Raw genomic sequence first — 27816 nt, forward strand, 5'->3', positions numbered from 1 at the left:
TCTCAAGTGAATGTTGGTCCCTTGGAGGGTGCGGCGGTGAGTTAATAGTGGGGAACACAGAAATGGCAGAGATACTGTCAATATGTTGTTTCAGTTTTCACTGCGACCATCGCTGTCGGAATCAGTACATCAGAGGGATAGAAAGCGTGGAACTTGGAACAATCATCACCAACAGGGAAAAAGTACTAAACCTATTGGGATTGAAGGCAGTCTATTACTCGGGGCCTGATGGCTTGTTAAAGGAAGTGGCAGCGGAAATTGTGCACCCATTGGTTATAATATTCCAAAATTCCCTGGACACAGGAAAGGTTCCAGTGGATTGGAAAAACGCTAACGTAATGCCCCTATTCACAAAGGGAGGGAGGCAGAATGTGGGAAATTACAGACCAGTTAGCTTAACATCTGTTGTTGGAAAATTGTTAGAATCAATTATCAAGGATGTGAAATGAAATGAAATGAAAATCGCTTATTGTCACAAGTAGGCTTCAAATGAAGTTACTGTGGAAAGCCCCTAGTCGCCACATTCCGGCGCCTGTTTGGGGAGGCTGGTACGGGAATCGAACCGTGCTGCTGGCCTGCCGTGGTCTGCTTTCCAAGCCAGCGATTTAGCCCAGTGTGCTAAGCCAGCAGCTGCGATCAGGACATTTTGAAAGTCAAACGCAATTCAAAACGTCTGGTGTTATGAAGGACAAGCCGGGTTTGGCTAACTGATGGATTTAACCATTCGGTAACCAGCAGCACTTTGCGATTGCTGCAACTCAAGTCGTAATTTGAGTTCAAACGTGTCAGGTGCAAATAAGAATTGTTTTATTTGTATTACAATTGAGACTCATTTTAAAGTCCAGCCGTCATACGGCTCACAAAGAGGCAATTTGTAGACAATTGAACTTTCAAACAATCAAAATTTTACTTGCTTAGGCAAACAGCTGGACAATAACTTCTCAGTTAGAAAGTGAAATCTGAAGGGCAGGTTGATAGATCACGAATAGTAAGTCGAAAAAGAGAGAGAGAGATGGCCGAAAATCCATCCCAGTTATACCAAGTCATATCTGGTTTCAGGCATCTAATTCCACCCTAATTTAATCCCAATTGGTTTGGGTTCGGCTCAAACACATCTGATTCGACGCAAGCCGTCCATCTTCAATCTGCAACATTACTTCTAATTGTTTCGTCTCTGCATTCTTGTGTATGTTAACAATGGAGCCTTCATGTGATCTTGTCATGCATGTTATCCTGTCATGCAATGCTGTTGCTATGACTGTTGCTATGTCCTTGGACTCTGACTTGAAAAATGTAAATCAAACTGTTTTAATCTAGTAAAGTGAATTATGCTGCTTCTATGAAATTGTTATGTTTTGCGAATGTTGAAATCAAATATATTTGATTCGATGTCCGAACTGTCCATTTCTAAAAACCAGCAATGGTCTAAAATGTTTCAGCCTGTATAAGTTATGGAATGTGATTCAGGCTGTTATCACTAGTGGCCTGAAATGGGAACAATAGAGCCTTTAAGTTACTGGGCTCTCGTCACCTCGTTGCCATGGATCCAGCCCTTGTCCTTGGAGAAATGTAGTGAAAAGTGCTTGTCGTATCAGACTTCTGTGTTTCTTTTAAACTATGTGTTTAAAAGTTGTGTCAGAGAAAATGATGAAATGAATTTGCAGAATGTGTTTTTAATCCTTAATTTAAAACTGGGGCTTAATATTTACGCTTAAACGGCTATCGTTTACCAATATTAAGTGTATTAGAAACACCTGGCTCCTACACTAACTTGCTTGAGTTATTTGAAGATGTAACAAGCAAAGTGGATAATTGGGATCCAGTGGATGTAATATATCTGGACTCCCAGAAGGCGTTTAATAAGGTGCCACATAGAAGGTTTATACACAAGATTAGACCACATGGGGTTAGGGGTAATGTATTAGCTTTGCTAGAAGACTGGCTGACGGACAGGAGACAGAGAGTGGGGATGAAGGGGTCTTTTTCTGGATGGTAAGATGTAACTAGTGGGGGGCCACAGGGTTCGGTCCTTCGGCCCCAGCTATTTACAATCTATGATGTGGAGATGCCGGCGTTGGACTGGGGTGGGCACAGTAAGAAGTCTTACAACACCAGGTTAAAGTCCAACAGGTTTGTTTCGATGTCACTAGCTTTCGGAGCACTGCTCCTTCCTCAGGTGAATGCATTCCAAGCATTGTCTGGCATCTTTGAATCTGTCTATATATGTGTTTCTGGAACAGACCTCTTCATTCACCTGAGGAAGGAGCAGCGCTCCGAAAGTTAGTGACATCGAAACAAACCTGTTGGACTTTAACCTGATTTACAATCTAGATTAACGACTTGGACACCGGGATAGAAGGTTCTATCGCCAAATTTGCAGGTGACACTAAAATAGGTGGGGCAGTAAGCTGCAATGAGGGAATAAGAACGTTACAAACGGATATCGATCGGTTAGGAGAGTGGGCCAACGTGTGGCAGGTGGAGTTTAATGTGGGTAAATGTGAGGTTATGCAAAAATGGAAAGACAACTTATTATCGAAATGGGGAGAGACTTCGGGGAGCTCCGAGGCAGAGGGAGTCCTCGCGCATGAGTCACAGAAAACGAGCGAGCAGGTGCAGCAGGGAAGAAGGAAAGCGAATGGAACCTTGACCTTAATAGCTAAAGGAACAGAGTATAAAAGTCGGGAAGTGTTGCTGCAACGATACAAGGCATTGGTGAGACCGCACCTGGAGTATTGGGCACAGTTTTGGTCTCCTTATTTGAGGAAAGATGCAGTGGCATTGGAGTCAGTTCAGAGGAGGTTCATTAGGTTGATTCCAGAGGTGAGGGGTTTGTCGTACGAGGAGAGACTGAACGGTTTAGGCTGTACTCACTAGAGTTTAGAAGAATGAGGGGAGATCTAATTGAGGTATACAAGATGCTAAAAGGTCTGGATGAAGCAGACATGGAGCTGATGCCTCCTCTTGAAATGACGAATGTGATATAAAATAGTTACTTTAAATATATGAGTTACTGTAATGTAGATGTAGGCGGGTCTAATTCATGCTAGTTCACAGACAAAGGATTTCAGAGAGCATGGCAAGGAAGGGGTGTTTAGTGTATGAGGAGAAAAGGATGCTGGGTAACAAGAGGCCCAGGGTTAAGGAATGAGAAGTGAGTCAATTCGGATGTATGGCCAGGTCAGGAGGGGTATAGGATGACCTATCGGAATCGTGTATGTGAAACTTGATGCCATTTGAGTGTGTTTGTAGAGATTTCTTTGTTCTCCAACAGCACTCGATTCTGGAGACCGAGGAGACGGCTTGTGTTCTGGGTTTTTGTGAAACGAGTCAGACTCGCAAGTCGAATAAAAATAACTAATGCTGTGCCTACAAATCCATCTCGAGTTTTATTGAGGCCAGACTGACGGGTAAAGAATTTAATGTTTTGTCAGAACATTCTAGATCGAGAGGTCATAACCTTAAAAGAAGAGGCGGCAAATTTAAAACAGATTTGAGGAGAAAATACTTCTTCCAAAGGGTTGTCAATCTGCGGAATTCACTACCCCAGAGTGCAGTGGATGCTGGGACAGTGAGTAAATTTGAGGAGGGCGCAGTGGTTAGCACTGCTGCCTCACGGCGCCAAGGTCCCAGGTTCGATCCCGGCTCTGGGTCACTGTCTATGCGGAGTTTGCACATTCTCCCCGTGTTTCACCCCCCACGACCCAAAGATGTGCGGGCTAGGTGGATTGGCCACTCTAAACTGCCCCTTCATTGGCAAAAAAAAAAAGAATTGGATAGTTTAAATTTATGAAGTAAAAAGTCAATTTGAGGAGGTCGAGAGATTTTTAATTAGTAATGGGCTGGAGGGACAAGAGAGTGGAGCTGAGGCGGAGAGATCACCAATGATCGTATTGGCTGGCGGAGGGAGCTCGAGGGGCTGAATGGCCGAACACTGCTCCTGGTCCTTGCGTTGTTGATGTCTCCCTTTGAAATTTCGATCTTTTCAAAGAGAACAACTGAATTTGGTTTGCATTGGCCGGGTCAGTAACCAGAGGAAACTATTGAAAGGCAAGAACCGGGTCATCGTAAGGAAACATTATTTTATACAGAATGGAGCAATGATTTGTGTGTTTAGCACTGTTCCTTCACAGCTCCAGGGTCCCAGGTTCGATTCTCGGCTGGGTCACTGTCTGTGTGGAGTCTGCACGTTCTCCCAGTGTCTGCGTGGGTTTCCTCCGGGTGCTCCGGTTTCCTCCCACAAGTCCCGAAAGACGTGCTGTTGGTGAATTGGACATTCTGAATTCTCCCTCAGTGACCCGAACAGGTGCCGGAATGTGGCGACTAGGGGCTTTGCACAGTAACTTCATTGCAGTGTTAATATAAGCCTACTTGTGACAATAACAAAGATTATTATTGTTATAGAAGTAACGATTCATAGAAGGTTCATGGCGCACCATGAGGCCATTCTGCCCATCGCGTCTTCCTACTTGTACGGTTACAGCATATTGCTGTAAAATGTCCCCTGTGGAGTCACAGAGCTGACCAAAAACTGGGTCAAAGGATCCCAATGTAAGGGCCGTGTCAGTGGGTGTGTGTGGATCCCGGTGTAAGGGCCGTGTCAGTGTGTGTGGATCCCGGTGTAAGGGCCGGGTCAGTGTGTGTGGATCCCGGTGTAAGGGCCGTGTCAGTGTGTGTGGATCCCGGTGTAAGGGCCGGGTCAGTGTGTGTGGATCCCGGTGTAAGGGCCGGGTCAGTGTGTGTGGATCCCGGTGTAAGGGCCGTGTCAGTGTGTGTGGATCCCGGTGTAAGGGCCGTGTCAGTGTGTGTGTGTGGATCCCGGTGTAAGGGCCGTGTCAGTGTGTGTGTGTGGATCCCGGTGTAAGGGCCGTGTCAGTGTGTGTGGATCCCGGTGTAAGGGCCGGGTCAGTGTGTGTGGATCCCGGTGTCAGGGCCGGGTCAGTGTGTGTGGATCCCGGTGAAAGGGCCGTGTCAGTGTGTGTGGATCCCGGTGTAAGGGACTTGTCAGTGTGTGTGGATCCCGGTGTAAGGGCCGGGTCAGTGTGTGTGGATCCCGGTGTAAGGGCTGTGTCAGTGTGTGTGGATCCCGGTGTAAGGGCCGTGTCAGTGTGTGTGGATCCCGGTGTAAGGGCCGTGTCAGTGTGTGTGGATCCCGGTGTAAGGGCCGGGTCAGTGTGTGTGGATCCCGGTGTAAGGGCCGGGTCAGTGTGTGTGGATCCCGGTGTAAGGGCCGTGTCAGTGTGTGTGGATCCCGGTGTAAGGGCCGTGTCAGTGTGTGTGTGTGTGGATCCCGGTGTAAGGGCCGTGTCAGTGTGTGTGGATCCCGGTGTAAGGGCCGTGTCAGTGTGTGTGGATCCCGGTGTAAGGGCCGTGTCAGTGTGTGTGTGTGGATCCCGGTGTAAGGGCCGTGTCAGTGTGTGTGTGTGTGTGGATCCCGGTGTAAGGGCGGTGTCAGTGTGTGTGGATCCCGGTGTAAGGGCCGTGTCAGTGAGTGTGGATCCCGGTGTAAGGGCCGGGTCAGTGTGTGTGGATCCCGGTGTAAGGGCCGTGTCAGTGTGTGTGGATCCCGGTGTAAGGGCCGGGTCAGTGTGTGTGGATCCCGGTGTAAGGGCCGGGTCAGTGTGTGTGGATCCCGGTGTAAGGGCCGTGTCAGTGTGTGTGGATCCCGGTGCAAGGGCCGTGTCAGTGTGTGTGTGTGTGGATCCCGGTGTAAGGGCCGTGTCAGTGTGTGTGTGTGTGGATCCCGGTGTAAGGGCCGTGTCAGTGTGTGTGGATCCCGGTGTAAGGGCCGTGTCAGTGTGTGTGGATCCCGGTGTAAGGGCCGTGTCAGTGTGTGTGTGTGGATCTCAGTGTAAGGGCCGTGTCAGTGTGTGTGGATCCCGGTGTAAGGGCCGTGTCAGTGTGTGTGGATCCCGGTGTAAGGGCCGTGTCAGTGTGTGTGGATCCCGGCGTAAGGGCCGTGTCAGTGTGTGTGGATCCCGGCGTAAGGGCCGTGTCAGTGTGTGTGGATCCCGGTGTAAGGGCCGTGTCAGTGTGTGAGTGTGGATCCCGGTGTAAGGGCCGTGTCAGTGTGTGTGGATCCCGGTGTCAGGGCCGTGTCAGTGAGTGTGGATCCCGGTGTAAGGGCCGTGTCAGTGTGTGAGTGTGGATCCCGGTGTAAGGGCCGTGTCAGTGTGTGTGGATCCCGGTGTAAGGGCCGTGTCAGTGTGTGTGGATCCCGGTGTAAGGTCCGTGTCAGTGTGTGTGGATCCCGGTGTAAGGGCCGTGTCAGTGTGTGAGTGTGGATCCCGGTGTAAGGGCCGTGTCAGTGTGTGTGGATCCAGGTGTAAGGGCCGTGTCAGTGTGTGCGGATCCAGGTGTAAGGGCCGTGTCAGTGTGTGAGTGTGGATCCCGGTGTAAGGGCCGTGTCAGTGTGTGTGGATCCTGGTGTAAGGGCCGTGTCAGTGTGTGTGGATCCTGGTGTAAGGGCCGTGTCAGTGTGTGTGGATCCCGGTGTAAGGGCCGTGTCAGTGTGTGTGGATCCTGGTGTAAGAGCCGTGTCAGTGTGTGTGGATCCCGGTGTAAGGGCCGTGTCAGTGTGTGTGGATCCCGGTGTAAGGGCCGTGTCAGTGTGTGTGTGTGGATCCCGGTGTAAGGGCCGTGTCAGTGTGTGAGTGTGGATCCCCGTGTAAGGGCCGTGTCAGTGTGTGTGTATGGATCCCGGTGTAAGGGCCGTGTCAGTGTGTGTGTATGGATCCCGGTGTAAGGGCCGTGTCAGTGTGTGTGTGTGTGTGTGTGTGGATCCCGGTGTAAGGGCCGTGTCAGTGTGTGTGTATGGATCCCGGTGTAAGGGCCGTGTCAGTGTGTGTGTGTGTGTGTGTGGATCCCGGTGTAAGGGCCGTGTCAGTGTGTGTGTGTGTGTGTGTGGATCCCGGTGTAAGGGCCGTGTCAGTGTGTGTGTGTGGATCCCGGTGTAAGGGCCGGGTCAGTGTGTGTGGATCCCGGTGTAAGGGCCGTGTCAGTGTGTGTGTGTGGATCCCGGTGTAAGGGCCGTGTCAGTGTGTGTGGGTCCCGGTGTAAGGGCCGTGTCAGTGTGTGTGTGTGGATCCCGGTGTAAGGGCTGTGTCAGTGTGTGTGGATCCCGGTGTAAGGGCCGTGTCAGTGTGTGTGGATCCCGGTGTAAGGGCCGTGTCAGTGTGTGTGGATCCCGGTGTAAGGGCCGGGTCAGTGTGTGTGTGTGGATCCCGGTGTAAGGGCCGTGTCAGTGTGTGTGTGTGGATCCCAGTGTAAGGACCGTGTCAGTGTGTGTGTGTGTGGATCCCGGTGTAAGGGCCGTGTCAGTGTGTGTGGATCCCGGTGTAAGGGCCGGGTCAGTGTGTGTGGATCCCGGTGTAAGGGCCGTGTCAGTGTGTGTGGATCCCGGTGTAAGGTCCGTGTCAGTGTGTGTGGATCCCGGTGTAAGGGCTGTGTCAGTGTGTGAGTGTGGATCCCGGTGTAAGGGCCGTGTCAGTGTGTGTGGATCCAGGTGTAAGGGCCGTGTCAGTGTGTGCGGATCCAGGTGTAAGGGCCGTGTCAGTGTGTGAGTGTGGATCCCGGTGTAAGGGCCGTGTCAGTGTGTGTGGATCCTGGTGTAAGGGCCGTGTCAGTGTGTGTGGATCCTGGTGTAAGGGCCGTGTCAGTGTGTGTGGATCCCGGTGTAAGGGCCGTGTCAGTGTGTGTGGATCCTGGTGTAAGAGCCGTGTCAGTGTGTGTGGATCCCGGTGTAAGGGCCGTGTCAGTGTGTGTGGATCCCGGTGTAAGGGCCGTGTCAGTGTGTGTGTGTGGATCCCGGTGTAAGGGCCGTGTCAGTGTGTGAGTGTGGATCCCCGTGTAAGGGCCGTGTCAGTGTGTGTGTATGGATCCCGGTGTAAGGGCCGTGTCAGTGTGTGTGTATGGATCCCGGTGTAAGGGCCGTGTCAGTGTGTGTGTGTGTGTGTGTGTATCCCGGTGTAAGGGCCGTGTCAGTGTGTGTGTATGGATCCCGGTGTAAGGGCCGTGTCAGTGTGTGTGTGTGTGTGTGTGGATCCCGGTGTAAGGGCCGTGTCAGTGTGTGTGTGTGTGTGTGTGGATCCCGGTGTAAGGGCCGTGTCAGTGTGTGTGTGTGGATCCCGGTGTAAGGGCCGGGTCAGTGTGTGTGGATCCCGGTGTAAGGGCCGTGTCAGTGTGTGTGTGTGGATCCCGGTGTAAGGGCCGTGTCAGTGTGTGTGGGTCCCGGTGTAAGGGCCGTGTCAGTGTGTGTGTGTGGATCCCGGTGTAAGGGCTGTGTCAGTGTGTGTGGATCCCGGTGTAAGGGCCGTGTCAGTGTGTGTGGATCCCGGTGTAAGGGCCGTGTCAGTGTGTGTGGATCCCGGTGTAAGGGCCGGGTCAGTGTGTGTGTGTGGATCCCGGTGTAAGGGCCGTGTCAGTGTGTGTGTGTGGATCCCGGTGTAAGGACCGTGTCAGTGTGTGTGTGTGTGGATCCCGGTGTAAGGGCCGTGTCAGTGTGTGTGGATCCCGGTGTAAGGGCCGGGTCAGTGTGTGTGGATCCCGGTGTCAGGGCCGTGTCAGTGTGTGTGTGTGGATCCCGGTGTAAGGGCCGTGTCAGTGTGTGTGGATTCCGGTGTAAGGGCCGTGTCAGTGTGTGTGTGTGGATCCCGGTGTAAGGGCCGTGTCAGTGTGTGTGTGTGGATCCCGGTGTAAGGGCTGTGTCAGTGTGTGTGGATCCCGGTGTAAGGGCTGTGTCAGTGTGTGTGGATCCCGGTGTAAGGGCCGTGTCAGTGTGTGTGTGTGGATCCCGGTGTAAGGGCTGTGTCAGTGTGAGTGTGTGGATCCCGGTGTAAGGGCCGGGTCAGTGTGTGTGGATCCCGGTATAAGGGCCGTGTCAGTGTGTGTGGATCCCGGTGTAAGGGCCGTGTCAGTGTGTGTGGATCCCGGTGTAAGGGCCGTGTCAGTGTGTGTGGATCCCGGTGTAAGGGCCGTGTCAGTGTGTGTGGATCCCGGTGTAAGGGCCGTGTCAGTGTGTGTGGATCCCGGTGTAAGGGCCGTGTCAGTGTGTGGGGATCCCGGTGTAAGGGCCGTGTCAGTGTGTGCGAGTGTGGATCCGGGTGTAAGGGCCGTGTCAGTGTGTGTGTGTGGATCCCGGTGTAAGGGCCGTGTCAGTGTGTGTGTGTGGATCCCGGTGTAAGGGCCGTGTCAGTGTGTGTGGATCCCGGTGTAAGAGCCGTGTCAGTGTGTGTGTGTGGATCCCGGTGTTAGGGCCGTGTCAGTGTGTGTGGATCCCGGTGTAAGGGCCGTGTCAGTGTGTGTGGATCCCGGTGTAAGGGCCGTGTCAGTGTGTGTGGATCCCGGTGTAAGGGCCGTGTCAGTGTGTGTGTGTGGATCCCGGTGTAAGGGCCGTGTCAGTGTGTGAGTGTGGATCCCGGTGTAAGGGCCGTGTCAGTGTGTGTGAATCCCGGTGTAAGGGCCGTGTCAGTGTGTGTGTGTGGATCCCGGTGTAAGGGCCGGGTCAGTGTGTGTGGATCCCGGTGTAAGGGCCATGTCAGTGTGTGTGTGTGGATCCCGGTGTAAGGGCCGGGTCAGTGTGTGTGGATCCCGGTGTAAGGGCTGTGTCAGTGTGTGTGTGTGGATCCCGGTGTAAGGGCCGGGTCAGTGTCTGTGGATCCCGGTGTAAGGGTGTGTCAGTGTGTGTGGATCCCGGTGTAAGGGCCGTGTCAGTGTGTGTGGATCCCGGTGTAAGGGCCGGGTCAGTGTGTGTGGATCCCGGTGTAAGGGCCGGGTCAGTGTGTGTGTGTGGATCCCGGTGTAAGGGCCGTGTCAGTGTGTGTGGATCCCGGTGTAAGGGCCGTGTCAGTCTGTGTGTGTGTGGATCCCGGTGTAAGGGCCGTGTCAGTGTGTGTGGATCCCGGTGTAAGGGCCGTGTCAGTGTGTGTGGATCCCGGTGTAAGGGCGGTGTCAGTGTGTGTGGATCCCGGTGTAAGGACCGTGTCAGTGTGTGTGGATCCCGGTGTAAGGGCCGGGTCAGTGTGTGTGGATCCCGGTGTAAGGGCCGTGTCAGTGTGTGTGGATCCCGGTGTAAGGGCCGTGTCAGTGTGTGTGGATCCCGGTGTAAGGGCCGGGTCAGTGTGTGTGGATCCCGGTGTAAGGGCCGTGTCAGTGTGTGTGTGGATCCCGGTGTAAGGGCCGTGTCAGTGTGTGTGTGTGGATCCCGGTGTAAGGGCCGTGTCAGTGTGTGTGGATCCCGGTGTAAGGGCCGTGTCAGTGTGTGTGAATCCAGGTGTAAGGGCCGTGTCAGTGTGTGTGGATCCCGGTGTAAGGGCCGTGTCAGTGTGTGTGGATCCCGGTGTAAGGGCTGTGTCAGTGTGTGTGGATCCCGGTGTAAGGGCTGTGTCAGTGTGTGTGGATCCCTGTGTAAGGGCCGTGTCAGTGTGTGTGGATCCCGGTGTAAGGGCCGTGTCAGTGTGTGTGTGTGTGTGGATCCCGGTGTAAGGGCCGGGTCAGTGTGTGTGGATCCCGGTGTAAGGGCCGGGTCAGTGTGTGTGGATCCCGGTGTAAGGGCCGTGTCAGTGTGTGTGGATCCCGGTGTAAGGGCCGTGTCAGTGTGTGTGTGTGGATCCCGGTGTAAGGGCCGGGTCAGTGTGTGTGGATCCCGGTGTAAGGGCCGTGTCAGTGTGTGGATCCCGGTGTAAGGGCCGGGTCAGTGTGTCTGGATCCCGGTGTAAGGGCCGTGTCAGTGTGTGTGGATCCCGGTGTAAGGGCCGTGTCAGTGTGTGTGGATCCCGGTGTAAGGGCTGTGTCAGTGTGTGTGGATCCCGGTGTAAGGGCTGTGTCAGTGTGTGTGGATCCCGGTGTAAGGGCCGTGTCAGTGTGTGTGTGTGTGGATCCCGGTGTAAGGGCCGGGTCAGTGTGTGTGGATCCCGGTGTAAGGGCCGGGTCAGTGTGTGTGGATCCCGGTGTAAGGGCCGTGTCAGTGTGTGTGTGTGGATCCCGGTGTAAGGGACTTGTCAGTGTGTGTGGATCCCGGTGTAAGGGCCGGGTCAGTGTGTGTGGATCCCGGTGTAAGGGCCGTGTCAGTGTGTGTGGATCCCGGTGTAAGGGCCGTGTCAGTGTGTGTGTGTGGATCCCGGTGTAAGGGCCGTGTCAGTGTGTGTGGATCCCGGTGTAAGGGCCGTGTCAGTGTGTGTGGATCCCGGTGTAAGGGCCGTGTCAGTGTGTGTGGATCCCGGTGTAAGGGCCGTGTCAGTGTGTGGGGATCCCGGTGTAAGGGCCGTGTCAGTGTGTGCGAGTGAGGATCCGGGTGTAAGGGCCGTGTCAGTGTGTGTGTGTGGATCCCGGTGTAAGGGCCGTGTCAGTGTGTGTGTGTGGGTCCCGGTGTAAGGGCCGTGTCAGTGTGTGTGGATCCCGGTGTAAGAGCCGTGTCAGTGTGTGTGTGTGGATCCCGGTGTAAGGGCCGTGTCAGTGTGTGTGGATCCCGGTGTAAGGGCCGTGTCAGTGTGTGTGGATCCCGGTGTAAGGGCCGTGTCAGTGTGTGTGGATCCCGGTGTAAGGGCCGTGTCAGTGTGTGTGTGTGGATCCCGGTGTAAGGGCCGTGTCAGTGTGTGAGTGTGGATCCCGGTGTAAGGGCCGTGTCAGTGTGTGTGAATCCCGGTGTAAGGGCCGTGTCAGTGTGTGTGTGTGGATCCCGGTGTAAGGGCCGGGTCAGTGTGTGTGGATCCCGGTGTAAGGGCCATGTCAGTGTGTGTGTGTGGATCCCGGTGTAAGGGCCGGGTCAGTGTGTGTGGATCCCGGTGTAAGGGCTGTGTCAGTGTGTGTGTGTGGATCCCGGTGTAAGGGCCGGGTCAGTGTCTGTGGATCCCGGTGTAAGGGTGTGTCAGTGTGTGTGGATCCCGGTGTAAGGGCCGTGTCAGCGTGTGTGGATCCCGGTGTAAGGGCCGGGTCAGTGTGTGTGGATCCCGGTGTAAGGGCCGGGTCAGTGTGTGTGTGTGGATCCCGGTGTAAGGGCCGTGTCAGTGTGTGTGGATCCCGGTGTCAGGGCCGTGTCAGTCTGTGTGTGTGTGGATCCCGGTGTAAGGGCCGTGTCAGTGTGTGTGGATCCCGGTGTAAGGGCCGTGTCAGTGTGTGTGGATCCCGGTGTAAGGGCGGTGTCAGTGTGTGTGGATCCCGGTGTAAGGACCGTGTCAGTGTGTGTGGATCCCGGTGTAAGGGCCGGGTCAGTGTGTGTGGATCCCGGTGTAAGGGCCGTGTCAGTGTGTGTGGATCCCGGTGTAAGGGCCGTGTCAGTGTGTGTGGATCCCGGTGTAAGGGCCGGGTCAGTGTGTGTGGATCCCGGTGTAAGGGCCGTGTCAGTGTGTGTGTGTGGATCCCGGTGTAAGGGCCGTGTCAGTGTGTGTGTGTGGATCCCGGTGTAAGGGCCGTGTCAGTGTGTGTGGATCCCGGTGTAAGGGCCGTGTCAGTGTGTGTGAATCCAGGTGTAAGGGCCGTGTCAGTGTGTGTGGATCCCGGTGTAAGGGCCGTGTCAGTGTGTGTGGATCCCGGTGTAAGGGCCGTGTCAGTGTGTGTGGATCCCGGTGTAAGGGCCGGGTCAGTGTGTGCGGATCCCGGTGTAAGGGCCGTGTCAGTGTGTGTGTGTGGATCCCGGTGTAAGGGCCGTGTCAGTGTGTGTGTGTGGATCCCGGTGTAAGGGCCGTGTCAGTGTGTGTGGATCCCGGTGTAAGGGCCGTGTCAGTGTGTGTGAATCCAGGTGTAAGGGCCGTGTCAGTGTGTGTGGATCCCGGTGTAAGGGCCGTGTCAGTGTGTGTGGATCCCGGTGTAAGGGCTGTGTCAGTGTGTGTGGATCCCGGTGTAAGGGCTGTGTCAGTGTGTGTGGATCCCTGTGTAAGGGCCGTGTCAGTGTGTGTGGATCCCGGTGTAAGGGCCGTGTCAGTGTGTGTGTGTGTGTGGATCCCGGTGTAAGGGCCGGGTCAGTGTGTGTGGATCCCGGTGTAAGGGCCGTGTCAGTGTGTGTGGATCCCGGTGTAAGGGCCGTGTCAGTGTGTGTGTGTGGATCCCGGTGTAAGGGCCGGGTCAGTGTGTGTGGATCCCGGTGTAAGGGCCGTGTCAGTGTGTGGATCCCGGTGTAAGGGCCGGGTCAGTGTGTCTGGATCCCGGTGTAAGGGCCGTGTCAGTGTGTGTGGATCCCGGTGTAAGGGCCGTGTCAGTGTGTGTGGATCCCGGTGTAAGGGCTGTGTCAGTGTGTGTGGATCCCGGTGTAAGGGCTGTGTCAGTGTGTGTGGATCCCGGTGTAAGGGCCGTGTCAGTGTGTGTGTGTGTGTGGATCCCGGTGTAAGGGCCGGGTCAGTGTGTGTGGATCCCGGTGTAAGGGCCGGGTCAGTGTGTGTGGATCCCGGTGTAAGGGCCGTGTCAGTGTGTGTGTGTGGATCCCGGTGTAAGGGCCGTGTCAGTGTGTGTGGATCCCGGTGTAAGGGCCGTGTCAGTGTGTGTGTGTGGATCCCGGTGTAAGGGCTGTGTCAGTGTGTGTGGATCCCGGTGTAAGGGCCGTGTCAGTGTGTGTGTGTGGATCCCGGTGTAAGGGCCGTGTCAGTGTGTGTGGATCCCGGTGTAAGGGCCGGGTCAGTGTGTGTGGATCCCGGTGTAAGGGCCGTGTCAGTGTGTGTGGATCCCGGTGTAAGGGCCGTGTCAGTGTGTGTGTGTGGATCCCGGTGTAAGGGCTGTGTCAGTGTGTGTGGATCCCGGTGTAAGGGCCGTGTCAGTGTGTGTGTGTGGATCCCGGTGTAAGGGCTGTGTCAGTGTGTGTGGATCCCGGTGTAAGGGCCGTGTCAGTGTGTGTGTGTGGATCCCGGTGTAAGGGCCGGGTCAGTGTGTGTGGATCCCGGTGTAAGGGCCGGGTCAGTGTGTGTGGATCCCGGTGTAAGGGCCGGGTCAGTGTGTGTGGATCCCGGTGTAAGGGCCGTGTCAGTGTGTGTGTGTGGATCCCGGTGTAAGGGCTGTGTCAGTGTGTGTGTGTGGGTCCCGGTGTAAGGGCCGTGTCAGTGTGTGTGGATCCCGGTGTAAGGGCCGTGTCAGTGTGTGTGGATCCCGGTGTAAGGGCTGTGTCAGTGTGTGTGGATCCCGGTGTAAGGGCCGGGTCAGTGTGTGTGGATCCCGGTGTAAGGGCCGTGTCAGTGTGTGTGGATCCCGGTGTAAGGGCCGTGTCAGTGTGTGTGTGTGGATCCCGGTGTAAGGGCTGTGTCAGTGTGTGTGGATCCCGGTGTAAGGGCCGTGTCAGTGTGTGTGGATCCCGGTGTAAGGGCCGGGTCAGTGTGTGTGGATCCCGGTGTAAGGGCCGGGTCAGTGTGTGTGTGTGGATCCCGGTGTAAGGGCCGTGTCAGTGTGTGTGTGTGGATCCCGGTGTAAGGGCCGGGTCAGTGTGTGTGTGTGGATCCCGGTGTAAGGGCCGTGTCTGTGTGTGTGGATCCCGGTGTAAGGACCGTGTCAGAGTGTGTGGATCCCGGTGTAAGGGCCGTGTCAGTGTGTGTGTGTGGATCCCGGTGTAAGGGCCGTGTCAGTGTGTGTGTGTGGATCCCGGTGTAAGGGCCGTGTCAGTGTGTGTGTGTGGATCCCGGTGTAAGGGCCGGGTCAGTGTGTGTGTGTGGATCCAGGAGTAAGGGCCGGGTCAGTGTGTGTGGATCCCGGTGTAAGGGACTTGTCAGTGTGTGTGTGTGGATCCCGGTGTAAGGGCCGGGTAAGTGTGTGTGGATCCCGGTGTAAGGGCCGTGTCAGTGTGTGTGTGTGGATCCCGGTGTAAGGGCCGTGTCAGTGTGTGTGAATCCAGGTGTAAGGGCCGTGTCAGTGTGTGTGGATCCCGGTGTAAGGGCCGTGTCAGTGTGTGTGGATCCCGGTGTAAGGGCTGTGTCAGTGTGTGTGGATCCCGGTGTAAGGGCTGTGTCAGTGTGTGTGGATCCCTGTGTAAGGGCCGTGTCAGTGTGTGTGGATCCCGGTGTAAGGGCCGTGTCAGTGTGTGTGTGTGTGTGGATCCCGGTGTAAGGGCCGGGTCAGTGTGTGTGGATCCCGGTGTAAGGGCCGGGTCAGTGTGTGTGGATCCCGGTGTAAGGGCCGTGTCAGTGTGTGTGGATCCCGGTGTAAGGGCCGTGTCAGTGTGTGTGTGTGGATCCCGGTGTAAGGGCCGGGTCAGTGTGTGTGGATCCCGGTGTAAGGGCCGTGTCAGTGTGTGTGGATCCCGGTGTAAGGGCCGGGTCAGTGTGTGTGGATCCCGGTGTAAGGGCCGGGTCAGTGTGTGTGGATCCCGGTGTAAGGGCCGTGTCAGTGTGTGTGGATCCCGGTGTAAGGGCCGTGTCAGTGTGTGTGTGTGTGGATCCCGGTGTAAGGGCCGTGTCAGTGTGTGTGTGTGTGTGGATCCCGGTGTAAGGGCCGGGTCAGTGTGTGTGGATCCCGGTGTAAGGGCCGGGTCAGTGTGTGTGGATCCCGGTGTAAGGGCCGTGTCAGTGTGTGTGTGTGGATCCCGGTGTAAGGGCCGTGTCAGTGTGTGTGGATCCCGGTGTAAGGGCCGTGTCAGTGTGTGTGTGTGGATCCCGGTGTAAGGGCTGTGTCAGTGTGTGTGGATCCCGGTGTAAGGGCCGTGTCAGTGTGTGTGTGTGGATCCCGGTGTAAGGGCCGTGTCAGTGTGTGTGGATCCCGGTGTAAGGGCCGGGTCAGTGTGTGTGGATCCCGGTGTAAGGGCCGTGTCAGTGTGTGTGGATCCCGGTGTAAGGGCCGTGTCAGTGTGTGTGTGTGGATCCCGGTGTAAGGGCTGTGTCAGTGTGTGTGGATCCCGGTGTAAGGGCCGTGTCAGTGTGTGTGTGTGGATCCCGGTGTAAGGGCTGTGTCAGTGTGTGTGGATCCCGGTGTAAGGGCCGTGTCAGTGTGTGTGTGTGGATCCCGGTGTAAGGGCCGGGTCAGTGTGTGTGGATCCCGGTGTAAGGGCCGGGTCAGTGTGTGTGGATCCCGGTGTAAGGGCCGGGTCAGTGTGTGTGGATCCCGGTGTAAGGGCCGTGTCAGTGTGTGTGTGTGGATCCCGGTGTAAGGGCTGTGTCAGTGTGTGTGTGTGGGTCCCGGTGTAAGGGCCGTGTCAGTGTGTGTGGATCCCGGTGTAAGGGCCGTGTCAGTGTGTGTGGATCCCGGTGTAAGGGCTGTGTCAGTGTGTGTGGATCCCGGTGTAAGGGCCGGGTCAGTGTGTGTGGATCCCGGTGTAAGGGCCGTGTCAGTGTGTGTGGATCCCGGTGTAAGGGCCGTGTCAGTGTGTGTGTGTGGATCCCGGTGTAAGGGCTGTGTCAGTGTGTGTGGATCCCGGTGTAAGGGCCGTGTCAGTGTGTGTGGATCCCGGTGTAAGGGCCGGGTCAGTGTGTGTGGATCCCGGTGTAAGGGCCGGGTCAGTGTGTGTGTGTGGATCCCGGTGTAAGGGCCGTGTCAGTGTGTGTGTGTGGATCCCGGTGTAAGGGCCGGGTCAGTGTGTGTGTGTGGATCCCGGTGTAAGGGCCGTGTCTGTGTGTGTGGATCCCGGTGTAAGGACCGTGTCAGAGTGTGTGGATCCCGGTGGCAGGGCCGTGTCAGTGTGTGTGTGTGGATCCCGGTGTAAGGGCCGTGTCAGTGTGTGTGTGTGGATCCCGGTGTAAGGGCCGTGTCAGTGTGTGTGTGTGGATCCCGGTGTAAGGGCCGGGTCAGTGTGTGTGTGTGGATCCAGGAGTAAGGGCCGGGTCAGTGTGTGTGGATCCCGGTGTAAGGGACTTGTCAGTGTGTGTGTGTGGATCCCGGTGTAAGGGCCGGGTAAGTGTGTGTGGATCCCGGTGTAAGGGCCGTGTCAGTGTGTGTGTGTGGATCCCGGTGTAAGGGCCGTGTCAGTGTGTGTGAATCCAGGTGTAAGGGCCGTGTCAGTGTGTGTGGATCCCGGTGTAAGGGCCGTGTCAGTGTGTGTGGATCCCGGTGTAAGGGCTGTGTCAGTGTGTGTGGATCCCGGTGTAAGGGCTGTGTCAGTGTGTGTGGATCCCTGTGTAAGGGCCGTGTCAGTGTGTGTGGATCCCGGTGTAAGGGCCGTGTCAGTGTGTGTGTGTGTGTGGATCCCGGTGTAAGGGCCGGGTCAGTGTGTGTGGATCCCGGTGTAAGGGCCGGGTCAGTGTGTGTGGATCCCGGTGTAAGGGCGGTGTCAGTGTGTGTGGATCCCGGTGTAAGGGCCGTGTCAGTGTGTGTGTGTGGATCCCGGTGTAAGGGCCAGGTCAGTGTGTGTGGATCCCGGTGTAAGGGCCGTGTCAGTGTGTGTGGATCCCGGTGTAAGGGCCGGGTCAGTGTGTGTGGATCCCGGTGTAAGGGCCGGGTCAGTGTGTGTGGATCCCGGTGTAAGGGCCGTGTCAGTGTGTGTGGATCCCGGTGTAAGGGCCGTGTCAGTGTGTGTGTGTGTGGATCCCGGTGTAAGGGCCGTGTCAGTGTGTGTGTGTGTGGATCCCGGTGTAAGGGCCGTGTCAGTGTGTGTGGATCCCGGTGTAAGGGCCGTGTCAGTGTGTGTGGATCCCGGTGTAAGGGCCGTGTCAGTGTGTGTGTGTGGATCCCAGTGTAAGGGCCGTGTCAGTGTGTGTGGATCCCGGTGTAAGGGCCGTGTCAGTGTGTGTGGATCCCGGTGTAAGGGCCGTGTCAGTGTGTGTGGATCCCGGCGTAAGGGCCGTGTCAGTGTGTGTGTGTGGATCCCGGTGTAAGGACCGTGTCAGTGTGTGTGTGTGTGGATCCCGGCGTAAGGGCCGTGTCAGTGTGTGTGGATCCCGGTGTAAGGGCCGTGTCAGTGTGTGAGTGTGGATCCCGGTGTAAGGGCCGTGTCAGTGTGTGTGGATCCCGGTGTCAGGGCCGTGTCAGTGAGTGTGGATCCCGGTGTAAGGGCCGTGTCAGTGAGTGAGTGTGGATCCCGGTGTAAGGGCCGTGTCAGTGTGTGTGGATCCCGGTGTAAGGGCCGTGTCAGTGTGTGTGGATCCCGGTGTAAGGTCCGTGTCAGTGTGTGTGGATCCCGGTGTAAGGGCCGTGTCAGTGTGTGAGTGTGGATCCCGGTGTAAGGGCCGTGTCAGTGTGTGTGGATCCAGGTGTAAGGGCCGTGTCAGTGTGTGCGGATCCAGGTGTAAGGGCCGTGTCAGTGTGTGAGTGTGGATCCCGGTGTAAGGGCCGTGTCAGTGTGTGTGGATCCTGGTGTAAGGGCCGTGTCAGTGTGTGTGGATCCTGGTGTAAGGGCCGTGTCAGTGTGTGTGGATCCCGGTGTAAGGGCCGTGTCAGTGTGTGTGGATCCTGGTGTAAGAGCCGTGTCAGTGTGTGTGGATCCCGGTGTAAGGGCCGTGTCAGTGTGTGTGGATCCCGGTGTAAGGGCCGTGTCAGTGTGTGTGTGTGGATCCCGGTGTAAGGGCCGTGTCAGTGTGTGAGTGTGGATCCCCGTGTAAGGGCCGTGTCAGTGTGTGTGTATGGATCCCGGTGTAAGGGCCGTGTCAGTGTGTGTGTATGGATCCCGGTGTAAGGGCCGTGTCAGTGTGTGTGTGTGTGTGTGTGTGGATCCCGGTGTAAGGGCCGTGTCAGTGTGTGTGTATGGATCCCGGTGTAAGGGCCGTGTCAGTGTGTGTGTGTGTGTGTGTGGATCCCGGTGTAAGGGCCGTGTCAGTGTGTGTGTGTGTGTGTGTGGATCCCGGTGTAAGGGCCGTGTCAGTGTGTGTGTGTGGATCCCGGTGTAAGGGCCGGGTCAGTGTGTGTGGATCCCGGTGTAAGGGCCGTGTCAGTGTGTGTGTGTGGATCCCGGTGTAAGGGCCGTGTCAGTGTGTGTGGATCCCGGTGTAAGGGCCGTGTCAGTGTGTGTGGGTCCCGGTGTAAGGGCCGTGTCAGTGTGTGTGTGTGGATCCCGGTGTAAGGGCTGTGTCAGTGTGTGTGGATCCCGGTGTAAGGGCCGTGTCAGTGTGTGTGGATCCCGGTGTAAGGGCCGTGTCAGTGTGTGTGGATCCCGGTGTAAGGGCCGGGTCAGTGTGTGTGTGTGGATCCCGGTGTAAGGGCCGTGTCAGTGTGTGTGTGTGGATCCCGGTGTAAGGACCGTGTCAGTGTGTGTGTGTGTGGATCCCGGTGTAAGGGCCGTGTCAGTGTGTGTGGATCCCGGTGTAAGGGCCGGGTCAGTGTGTGTGGATCCCGGTGTCAGGGCCGTGTCAGTGTGTGTGTGTGGATCCCGGTGTAAGGGCCGTGTCAGTGTGTGTGGATCCCGGTGTAAGGGCCGTGTCAGTGTGTGTGTGTGGATCCCGGTGTAAGGGCCGTGTCAGTGTGTGTGTGTGGATCCCGGTGTAAGGGCTGTGTCAGTGTGTGTGGATCCCGGTGTAAGGGCTGTGTCAGTGTGTGTGGATCCCGGTGTAAGGGCCGTGTCAGTGTGTGTGTGTGGATCCCGGTGTAAGGGCTGTGTCAGTGTGTGTGTGTGGATCCCGGTGTAAGGGCCGGGTCAGTGTGTGTGGATCCCGGTGTAAGGGCCGTGTCAGTGTGTGTGGATCCCGGTGTAAGGGCCGTGTCAGTGTGTGTGGATCCCGGTGTAAGGGCCGTGTCAGTGTGTGTGGATCCCGGTGTAAGGGCCGTGTCAGTGTGTGTGGATCCCGGTCTAAGGGCCGTGTCAGTGTGTGTGGATCCCGGTGTAAGGGCCGTGTCAGTGTGTGGGGATCCCGGTGTAAGGGCCGTGTCAGTGTGTGCGAGTGTGGATCCGGGTGTAAGGGCCGTGTCAGTGTGTGTGTGTGGATCCCGGTGTAAGGGCCGTGTCAGTGTGTGTGTGTGGATCCCGGTGTAAGGGCCGTGTCAGTGTGTGTGGATCCCGGTGTAAGAGCCGTGTCAGTGTGTGTGTGTGGATCCCGGTGTTAGGGCCGTGTCAGTGTGTGTGGATCCCGGTGTAAGGGCCGTGTCAGTGTGTGTGGATCCCGGTGTAAGGGCCGTGTCAGTGTGTGTGGATCCCGGTGTAAGGGCCGTGTCAGTGTGTGTGTGTGGATCCCGGTGTAAGGGCCGTGTCAGTGTGTGAGTGTGGATCCCGGTGTAAGGGCCGTGTCAGTGTGTGTGAATCCCGGTGTAAGGGCCGTGTCAGTGTGTGTGTGTGGATCCCGGTGTAAGGGCCGGGTCAGTGTGTGTGGATCCCGGTGTAAGGGCCATGTCAGTGTGTGTGTGTGGATCCCGGTGTAAGGGCCGGGTCAGTGTGTGTGGATCCCGGTGTAAGGGCTGTGTCAGTGTGTGTGTGTGGATCCCGGTGTAAGGGCCGGGTCAGTGTCTGTGGATCCCGGTGTAAGGGTGTGTCAGTGTGTGTGGATCCCGGTGTAAGGGCCGTGTCAGTGTGTGTGGATCCCGGTGTAAGGGCCGGGTCAGTGTGTGTGGATCCCGGTGTAAGGGCCGGGTCAGTGTGTGTGTGTGGATCCCGGTGTAAGGGCCGTGTCAGTGTGTGTGGATCCCGGTGTAAGGGCCGTGTCAGTCTGTGTGTGTGTGGATCCCGGTGTAAGGGCCGTGTCAGTGTGTGTGGATCCCGGTGTAAGGGCGGTGTCAGTGTGTGTGGATCCCGGTGTAAGGACCGTGTCAGTGTGTGTGGATCCCGGTGTAAGGGCCGGGTCAGTGTGTGTGGATCCCGGTGTAAGGGCCGTGTCAGTGTGTGTGGATCCCGGTGTAAGGGCCGTGTCAGTGTGTGTGGATCCCGGTGTAAGGGCCGGGTCAGTGTGTGTGGATCCCGGTGTAAGGGCCGTGTCAGTGTGTGTGTGTGGATCCCGGTGTAAGGGCCGTGTCAGTGTGTGTGTGTGGATCCCGGTGTAAGGGCCGTGTCAGTGTGTGTGGATCCCGGTGTATGGGCCGTGTCAGTGTGTGTGAATCCAGGTGTAAGGGCCGTGTCAGTGTGTGTGGATCCCGGTGTAAGGGCCGTGTCAGTGTGTGTGGATCCCGGTGTAAGGGCTGTGTCAGTGTGTGTGGATCCCGGTGTAAGGGCTGTGTCAGTGTGTGTGGATCCCTGTGTAAGGGCCGTGTCAGTGTGTGTGGATCCCGGTGTAAGGGCCGTGTCAGTGTGTGTGTCTGTGTGGATCCCGGTGTAAGGGCCGGGTCAGTGTGTGTGGATCCCGGTGTAAGGGCCGGGTCAGTGTGTGTGGATCCCGGTGTAAGGGCCGTGTCAGTGTGTGTGGATCCCGGTGTAAGGGCCGTGTCAGTGTGTGTGTGTGGATCCCGGTGTAAGGGCCGGGTCAGTGTGTGTGGATCCCGGTGTAAGGGCCGTGTCAGTGTGTGGATCCCGGTGTAAGGGCCGGGTCAGTGTGTCTGGATCCCGGTGTAAGGGCCGTGTCAGTGTGTGTGGATCCCGGTGTAAGGGCCGTGTCAGTGTGTGTGGATCCCGGTGTAAGGGCTGTGTCAGTGTGTGTGGATCCCGGTGTAAGGGCTGTGTCAGTGTGTGTGGATCCCGGTGTAAGGGCCGTGTCAGTGTGTGTGTGTGTGGATCCCGGTGTAAGGGCCGGGTCAGTGTGTGTGGATCCCGGTGTAAGGGCCGGGTCAGTGTGTGTGGATCCCGGTGTAAGGGCCGTGTCAGTGTGTGTGTGTGGATCCCGGTGTAAGGGCCGTGTCAGTGTGTGTGGATCCCGGTGTAAGGGCCGTGTCAGTGTGTGTGGATCCCGGTGTAAGGGCCGTGTCAGTGTGTGTGGATCCCGGTGTAAGGGCCGTGTCAGTGTGTGGGGATCCCGGTGTAAGGGCCGTGTCAGTGTGTGCGAGTGTGGATCCGGGTGTAAGGGCCGTGTCAGTGTGTGTGTGTGGATCCCGGTGTAAGGGCCGTGTCAGTGTGTGTGTGTGGATCCCGGTGTAAGGGCCGTGTCAGTGTGTGTGGATCCCGGTGTAAGAGCCGTGTCAGTGTGTGTGTGTGGATCCCGGTGTAAGGGCCGTGTCAGTGTGTGTGGATCCCGGTGTAAGGGCCGTGTCAGTGTGTGTGGATCCCGGTGTAAGGGCCGTGTCAGTGTGTGTGGATCCCGGTGTAAGGGCCGTGTCAGTGTGTGTGTGTGGATCCCGGTGTAAGGGCCGTGTCAGTGTGTGTGGATCCCGGTGTAAGGGCCGTGTCAGTGTGTGTGTGTGGATCCCGGTGTAAGGGCCGGGTCAGTGTGTGTGGATCCCGGTGTAAGGGCCGTGTCAGTGTGTGGATCCCGGTGTAAGGGCCGGGTCAGTGTGTCTGGATCCCGGTGTAAGGGCCGTGTCAGTGTGTGTGGATCCCGGTGTAAGGGCCGTGTCAGTGTGTGTGGATCCCGGTGTAAGGGCTGTGTCAGTGTGTGTGGATCCCGGTGTAAGGGCTGTGTCAGTGTGTGTGGATCCCGGTGTAAGGGCCGTGTCAGTGTGTGTGTGTGTGGATCCCGGTGTAAGGGCCGGGTCAGTGTGTGTGGATCCCGGTGTAAGGGCCGGGTCAGTGTGTGTGGATCCCGGTGTAAGGGCCGTGTCAGTGTGTGTGTGTGGATCCCGGTGTAAGGGCCGTGTCAGTGTGTGTGGATCCCGGTGTAAGGGCCGTGTCAGTGTGTGTGGATCCCGGTGTAAGGGCCGTGTCAGTGTGTGTGGATCCCGGTGTAAGGGCCGTGTCAGTGTGTGGGGATCCCGGTGTAAGGGCCGTGTCAGTGTGTGCGAGTGTGGATCCGGGTGTAAGGGCCGTGTCAGTGTGTGTGTGTGGATCCCGGTGTAAGGGCCGTGTCAGTGTGTGTGTGTGGATCCCGGTGTAAGGGCCGTGTCAGTGTGTGTGGATCCCGGTGTAAGAGCCGTGTCAGTGTGTGTGTGTGGATCCCGGTGTAAGGGCCGTGTCAGTGTGTGTGGATCCCGGTGTAAGGGCCGTGTCAGTGTGTGTGGATCCCGGTGTAAGGGCCGTGTCAGTGTGTGTGGATCCCGGTGTAAGGGCCGTGTCAGTGTGTGTGTGTGGATCCCGGTGTAAGGGCCGTGTCAGTGTGTGAGTGTGGATCCCGGTGTAAGGGCCGTGTCAGTGTGTGTGAATCCCGGTGTAAGGGCCGTGTCAGTGTGTGTGTGTGGATCCCGGTGTAAGGGCCGGGTCAGTGTGTGTGGATCCCGGTGTAAGGGCCATGTCAGTGTGTGTGTGTGGATCCCGGTGTAAGGGCCGGGTCAGTGTGTGTGGATCCCGGTGTAAGGGCTGTGTCAGTGTGTGTGTGTGGATCCCGGTGTAAGGGCCGGGTCAGTGTCTGTGGATCCCGGTGTAAGGGTGTGTCAGTGTGTGTGGATCCCGGTGTAAGGGCCGTGTCAGTGTGTGTGGATCCCGGTGTAAGGGCCGGGTCAGTGTGTGTGGATCCCGGTGTAAGGGCCGGGTCAGTGTGTGTGGATCCCGGTGTAAGGGCCGGGTCAGTGTGTGTGTGTGGATCCCGGTGTAAGGGCCGTGTCAGTGTGTGTGTGTGGATCCCGGTGTAAGGGCCGGGTCAGTGTGTGTGTGTGGATCCCGGTGTAAGGGCCGTGTCTGTGTGTGTGGATCCCGGTGTAAGGACCGTGTCAGTGTGTGTGGATCCCGGTGTAAGGGCCGTGTCAGTGTGTGTGTGTGGATCCCGGTGTAAGGGCCGTGTCAGTGTGTGTGTGTGGATCCCGGTGTAAGGGCCGGGTCAGTGTCTGTGGATCCCGGTGTAAGGGTGTGTCAGTGTGTGTGGATCCCGGTGTAAGGGCCGTGTCAGTGTGTGTGGATCCCGGTGTAAGGGCCGGGTCAGTGTGTGTGGATCCCGGTGTAAGGGCCGGGTCAGTGTGTGTGTGTGGATCCCGGTGTAAGGGCCGTGTCAGTGTGTGTGGATCCCGGTGTAAGGGCCGTGTCAGTCTGTGTGTGTGTGGATCCCGGTGTAAGGGCCGTGTCAGTGTGTGTGGATCCCGGTGTAAGGGCCGTGTCAGTGTGTGTGGATCCCGGTGTAAGGGCTGTGTCAGTGTGTGTGGATCCCGGTGTAAGGGCCGGGTCAGTGTGTGTGGATCCCGGTGTAAGGGCCGTGTCAGTGTGTGTGGATCCCGGTGTAAGGGCCGTGTCAGTGTGTGTGTGTGGATCCCGGTGTAAGGGCTGTGTCAGTGTGTGTGGATCCCGGTGTAAGGGCCGTGTCAGTGTGTGTGGATCCCGGTGTAAGGGCCGGGTCAGTGTGTGTGGATCCCGGTGTAAGGGCCGGGTCAGTGTGTGTGTGTGGATCCCGGTGTAAGGGCCGTGTCAGTGTGTGTGTGTGGATCCCGGTGTAAGGGCCGGGTCAGTGTGTGTGTGTGGATCCCGGTGTAAGGGCCGTGTCTGTGTGTGTGGATCCCGGTGTAAGGACCGTGTCAGTGTGTGTGGATCCCGGTGTAAGGGCCGTGTCAGTGTGTGTGTGTGGATCCCGGTGTAAGGGCCGTGTCAGTGTGTGTGTGTGGATCCCGGTGTAAGGGCCGTGTCAGTGTGTGTGTGTGGATCCCGGTGTAAGGGCCGGGTCAGTGTGTGTGTGTGGATCCAGGAGTAAGGGCCGGGTCAGTGTGTGTGGATCCCGGTGTAAGGGACTTGTCAGTGTGTGTGTGTGGATCCCGGTGTAAGGGCCGGGTCAGTGTGTGTGGATCCCGGTGTAAGGGCCGTGTCAGTGTGTGTGTGTGGATCCCGGTGTAAGGGCCGTGTCAGTGTGTGTGAATCCAGGTGTAAGGGCCGTGTCAGTGTGTGTGGATCCCGGTGTAAGGGCCGTGTCAGTGTGTGTGGATCCCGGTGTAAGGGCTGTGTCAGTGTGTGTGGATCCCGGTGTAAGGGCTGTGTCAGTGTGTGTGGATCCCTGTGTAAGGGCCGTGTCAGTGTGTGTGGATCCCGGTGTAAGGGCCGTGTCAGTGTGTGTGTGTGTGTGGATCCCGGTGTAAGGGCCGGGTCAGTGTGTGTGGATCCCGGTGTAAGGGCCGGGTCAGTGTGTGTGGATCCCGGTGTAAGGGCCGTGTCAGTGTGTGTGGATCCCGGTGTAAGGGCCGTGTCAGTGTGTGTGTGTGGATCCCGGTGTAAGGGCCGGGTCAGTGTGTGTGGATCCCGGTGTAAGGGCCGTGTCAGTGTGTGGATCCCGGTGTAAGGGCCGGGTCAGTGTGTCTGGATCCCGGTGTAAGGGCCGTGTCAGTGTGTGTGGATCCCGGTGTAAGGGCCGTGTCAGTGTGTGTGGATCCCGGTGTAAGGGCTGTGTCAGTGTGTGTGGATCCCGGTGTAAGGGCTGTGTCAGTGTGTGTGGATCCCGGTGTAAGGGCCGTGTCAGTGTGTGTGTGTGTGGATCCCGGTGTAAGGGCCGGGTCAGTGTGTGTGGATCCCGGTGTAAGGGCCGGGTCAGTGTGTGTGGATCCCGGTGTAAGGGCCGTGTCAGTGTGTGTGTGTGGATCCCGGTGTAAGGGCCGTGTCAGTGTGTGTGGATCCCGGTGTAAGGGCCGTGTCAGTGTGTGTGTGTGGATCCCGGTGTAAGGGCTGTGTCAGTGTGTGTGGATCCCGGTGTAAGGGCCGTGTCAGTGTGTGTGTGTGGATCCCGGTGTAAGGGCCGTGTCAGTGTGTGTGGATCCCGGTGTAAGGGCCGGGTCAGTGTGTGTGGATCCCGGTGTAAGGGCCGTGTCAGTGTGTGTGGATCCCGGTGTAAGGGCCGTGTCAGTGTGTGTGTGTGGATCCCGGTGTAAGGGCTGTGTCAGTGTGTGTGGATCCCGGTGTAAGGGCCGTGTCAGTGTGTGTGTGTGGATCCCGGTGTAAGGGCTGTGTCAGTGTGTGTGGATCCCGGTGTAAGGGCCGTGTCAGTGTGTGTGTGTGGATCCCGGTGTAAGGGCCGGGTCAGTGTGTGTGGATCCCGGTGTAAGGGCCGGGTCAGTGTGTGTGGATCCCGGTGTAAGGGCCGGGTCAGTGTGTGTGGATCCCGGTGTAAGGGCCGTGTCAGTGTGTGTGTGTGGATCCCGGTGTAAGGGCTGTGTCAGTGTGTGTGTGTGGGTCCCGGTGTAAGGGCCGTGTCAGTGTGTGTGGATCCCGGTGTAAGGGCCGTGTCAGTGTGTGTGGATCCCGGTGTAAGGGCTGTGTCAGTGTGTGTGGATCCCGGTGTAAGGGCCGGGTCAGTGTGTGTGGATCCCGGTGTAAGGGCCGTGTCAGTGTGTGTGGATCCCGGTGTAAGGGCCGTGTCAGTGTGTGTGTGTGGATCCCGGTGTAAGGGCTGTGTCAGTGTGTGTGGATCCCGGTGTAAGGGCCGTGTCAGTGTGTGTGGATCCCGGTGTAAGGGCCGGGTCAGTGTGTGTGGATCCCGGTGTAAGGGCCGGGTCAGTGTGTGTGTGTGGATCCCGGTGTAAGGGCCGTGTCAGTGTGTGTGTGTGGATCCCGGTGTAAGGGCCGGGTCAGTGTGTGTGTGTGGATCCCGGTGTAAGGGCCGTGTCTGTGTGTGTGGATCCCGGTGTAAGGACCGTGTCAGTGTGTGTGGATCCCGGTGTAAGGGCCGTGTCAGTGTGTGTGTGTGGATCCCGGTGTAAGGGCCGTGTCAGTGTGTGTGTGTGGATCCCGGTGTAAGGGCCGTGTCAGTGTGTGTGTGTGGATCCCGGTGTAAGGGCCGTGTCAGTGTGTGTGTGTGTGGATCCCGGTGTAAGGGCCGGGTCAGTGTGTGTGGATCCCGGTGTAAGGGCCGGGTCAGTGTGTGTGGATCCCGGTGTAAGGGCCGTGTCAGTGTGTGTGTGTGGATCCCGGTGTAAGGGCCGTGTCAGTGTGTGTGGATCCCGGTGTAAGGGCCGTGTCAGTGTGTGTGTGTGGATCCCGGTGTAAGGGCTGTGTCAGTGTGTGTGGATCCCGGTGTAAGGGCCGTGTCAGTGTGTGTGTGTGGATCCCGGTGTAAGGGCCGTGTCAGTGTGTGTGGATCCCGGTGTAAGGGCCGGGTCAGTGTGTGTGGATCCCGGTGTAAGGGCCGTGTCAGTGTGTGTGGATCCCGGTGTAAGGGCCGTGTCAGTGTGTGTGTGTGGATCCCGGTGTAAGGGCTGTGTCAGTGTGTGTGGATCCCGGTGTAAGGGCCGTGTCATTGTGTGTGTGTGGATCCCGGTGTAAGGGCTGTGTCAGTGTGTGTGGATCCCGGTGTAAGGGCCGTGTCAGTGTGTGTGTGTGGATCCCGGTGTAAGGGCCGGGTCAGTGTGTGTGGATCCCGGTGTAAGGGCCGGGTCAGTGTGTGTGGATCCCGGTGTAAGGGCCGGGTCAGTGTGTGTGGATCCCGGTGTAAGGGCCGTGTCAGTGTGTGTGTGTGGATCCCGGTGTAAGGGCTGTGTCAGTGTGTGTGTGTGGGTCCCGGTGTAAGGGCCGTGTCAGTGTGTGTGGATCCCGGTGTAAGGGCCGTGTCAGTGTGTGTGGATCCCGGTGTAAGGGCTGTGTCAGTGTGTGTGGATCCCGGTGTAAGGGCCGGGTCAGTGTGTGTGGATCCCGGTGTAAGGGCCGTGTCAGTGTGTGTGGATCCCGGTGTAAGGGCCGTGTCAGTGTGTGTGTGTGGATCCCGGTGTAAGGGCTGTGTCAGTGTGTGTGGATCCCGGTGTAAGGGCCGTGTCAGTGTGTGTGGATCCCGGTGTAAGGGCCGGGTCAGTGTGTGTGGATCCCGGTGTAAGGGCCGGGTCAGTGTGTGTGTGTGGATCCCGGTGTAAGGGCCGTGTCAGTGTGTGTGTGTGGATCCCGGTGTAAGGGCCGGGTCAGTGTGTGTGTGTGGATCCCGGTGTAAGGGCCGTGTCTGTGTGTGTGGATCCCGGTGTAAGGACCGTGTCAGTGTGTGTGGATCCCGGTGTAAGGGCCGTGTCAGTGTGTGTGTGTGGATCCCGGTGTAAGGGCCGTGTCAGTGTGTGTGTGTGGATCCCGGTGTAAGGGCCGTGTCAGTGTGTGTGTGT

The 27816-nt window shown here is 57.5% G+C and overlaps 1 protein-coding gene across 1 annotated transcript in view; it reads right to left on the reverse strand.

Moving 5' to 3' along the window:
* Nucleotides 1-27816, reverse strand: part of pex6 (peroxisomal biogenesis factor 6) — a gene marked incomplete at its 5' end in the record, with an annotated part of 335015 nt that overhangs the window by 136567 nt on the left and 170632 nt on the right. The gene's annotated exons all lie outside the window — the stretch shown is intronic.

The sequence above is a fragment of the Scyliorhinus torazame genome, chromosome 4 (genome assembly GCF_047496885.1).
Source record: "Scyliorhinus torazame isolate Kashiwa2021f chromosome 4, sScyTor2.1, whole genome shotgun sequence".
NCBI classification, from domain to species: domain Eukaryota; kingdom Metazoa; phylum Chordata; class Chondrichthyes; order Carcharhiniformes; family Scyliorhinidae; genus Scyliorhinus; species Scyliorhinus torazame.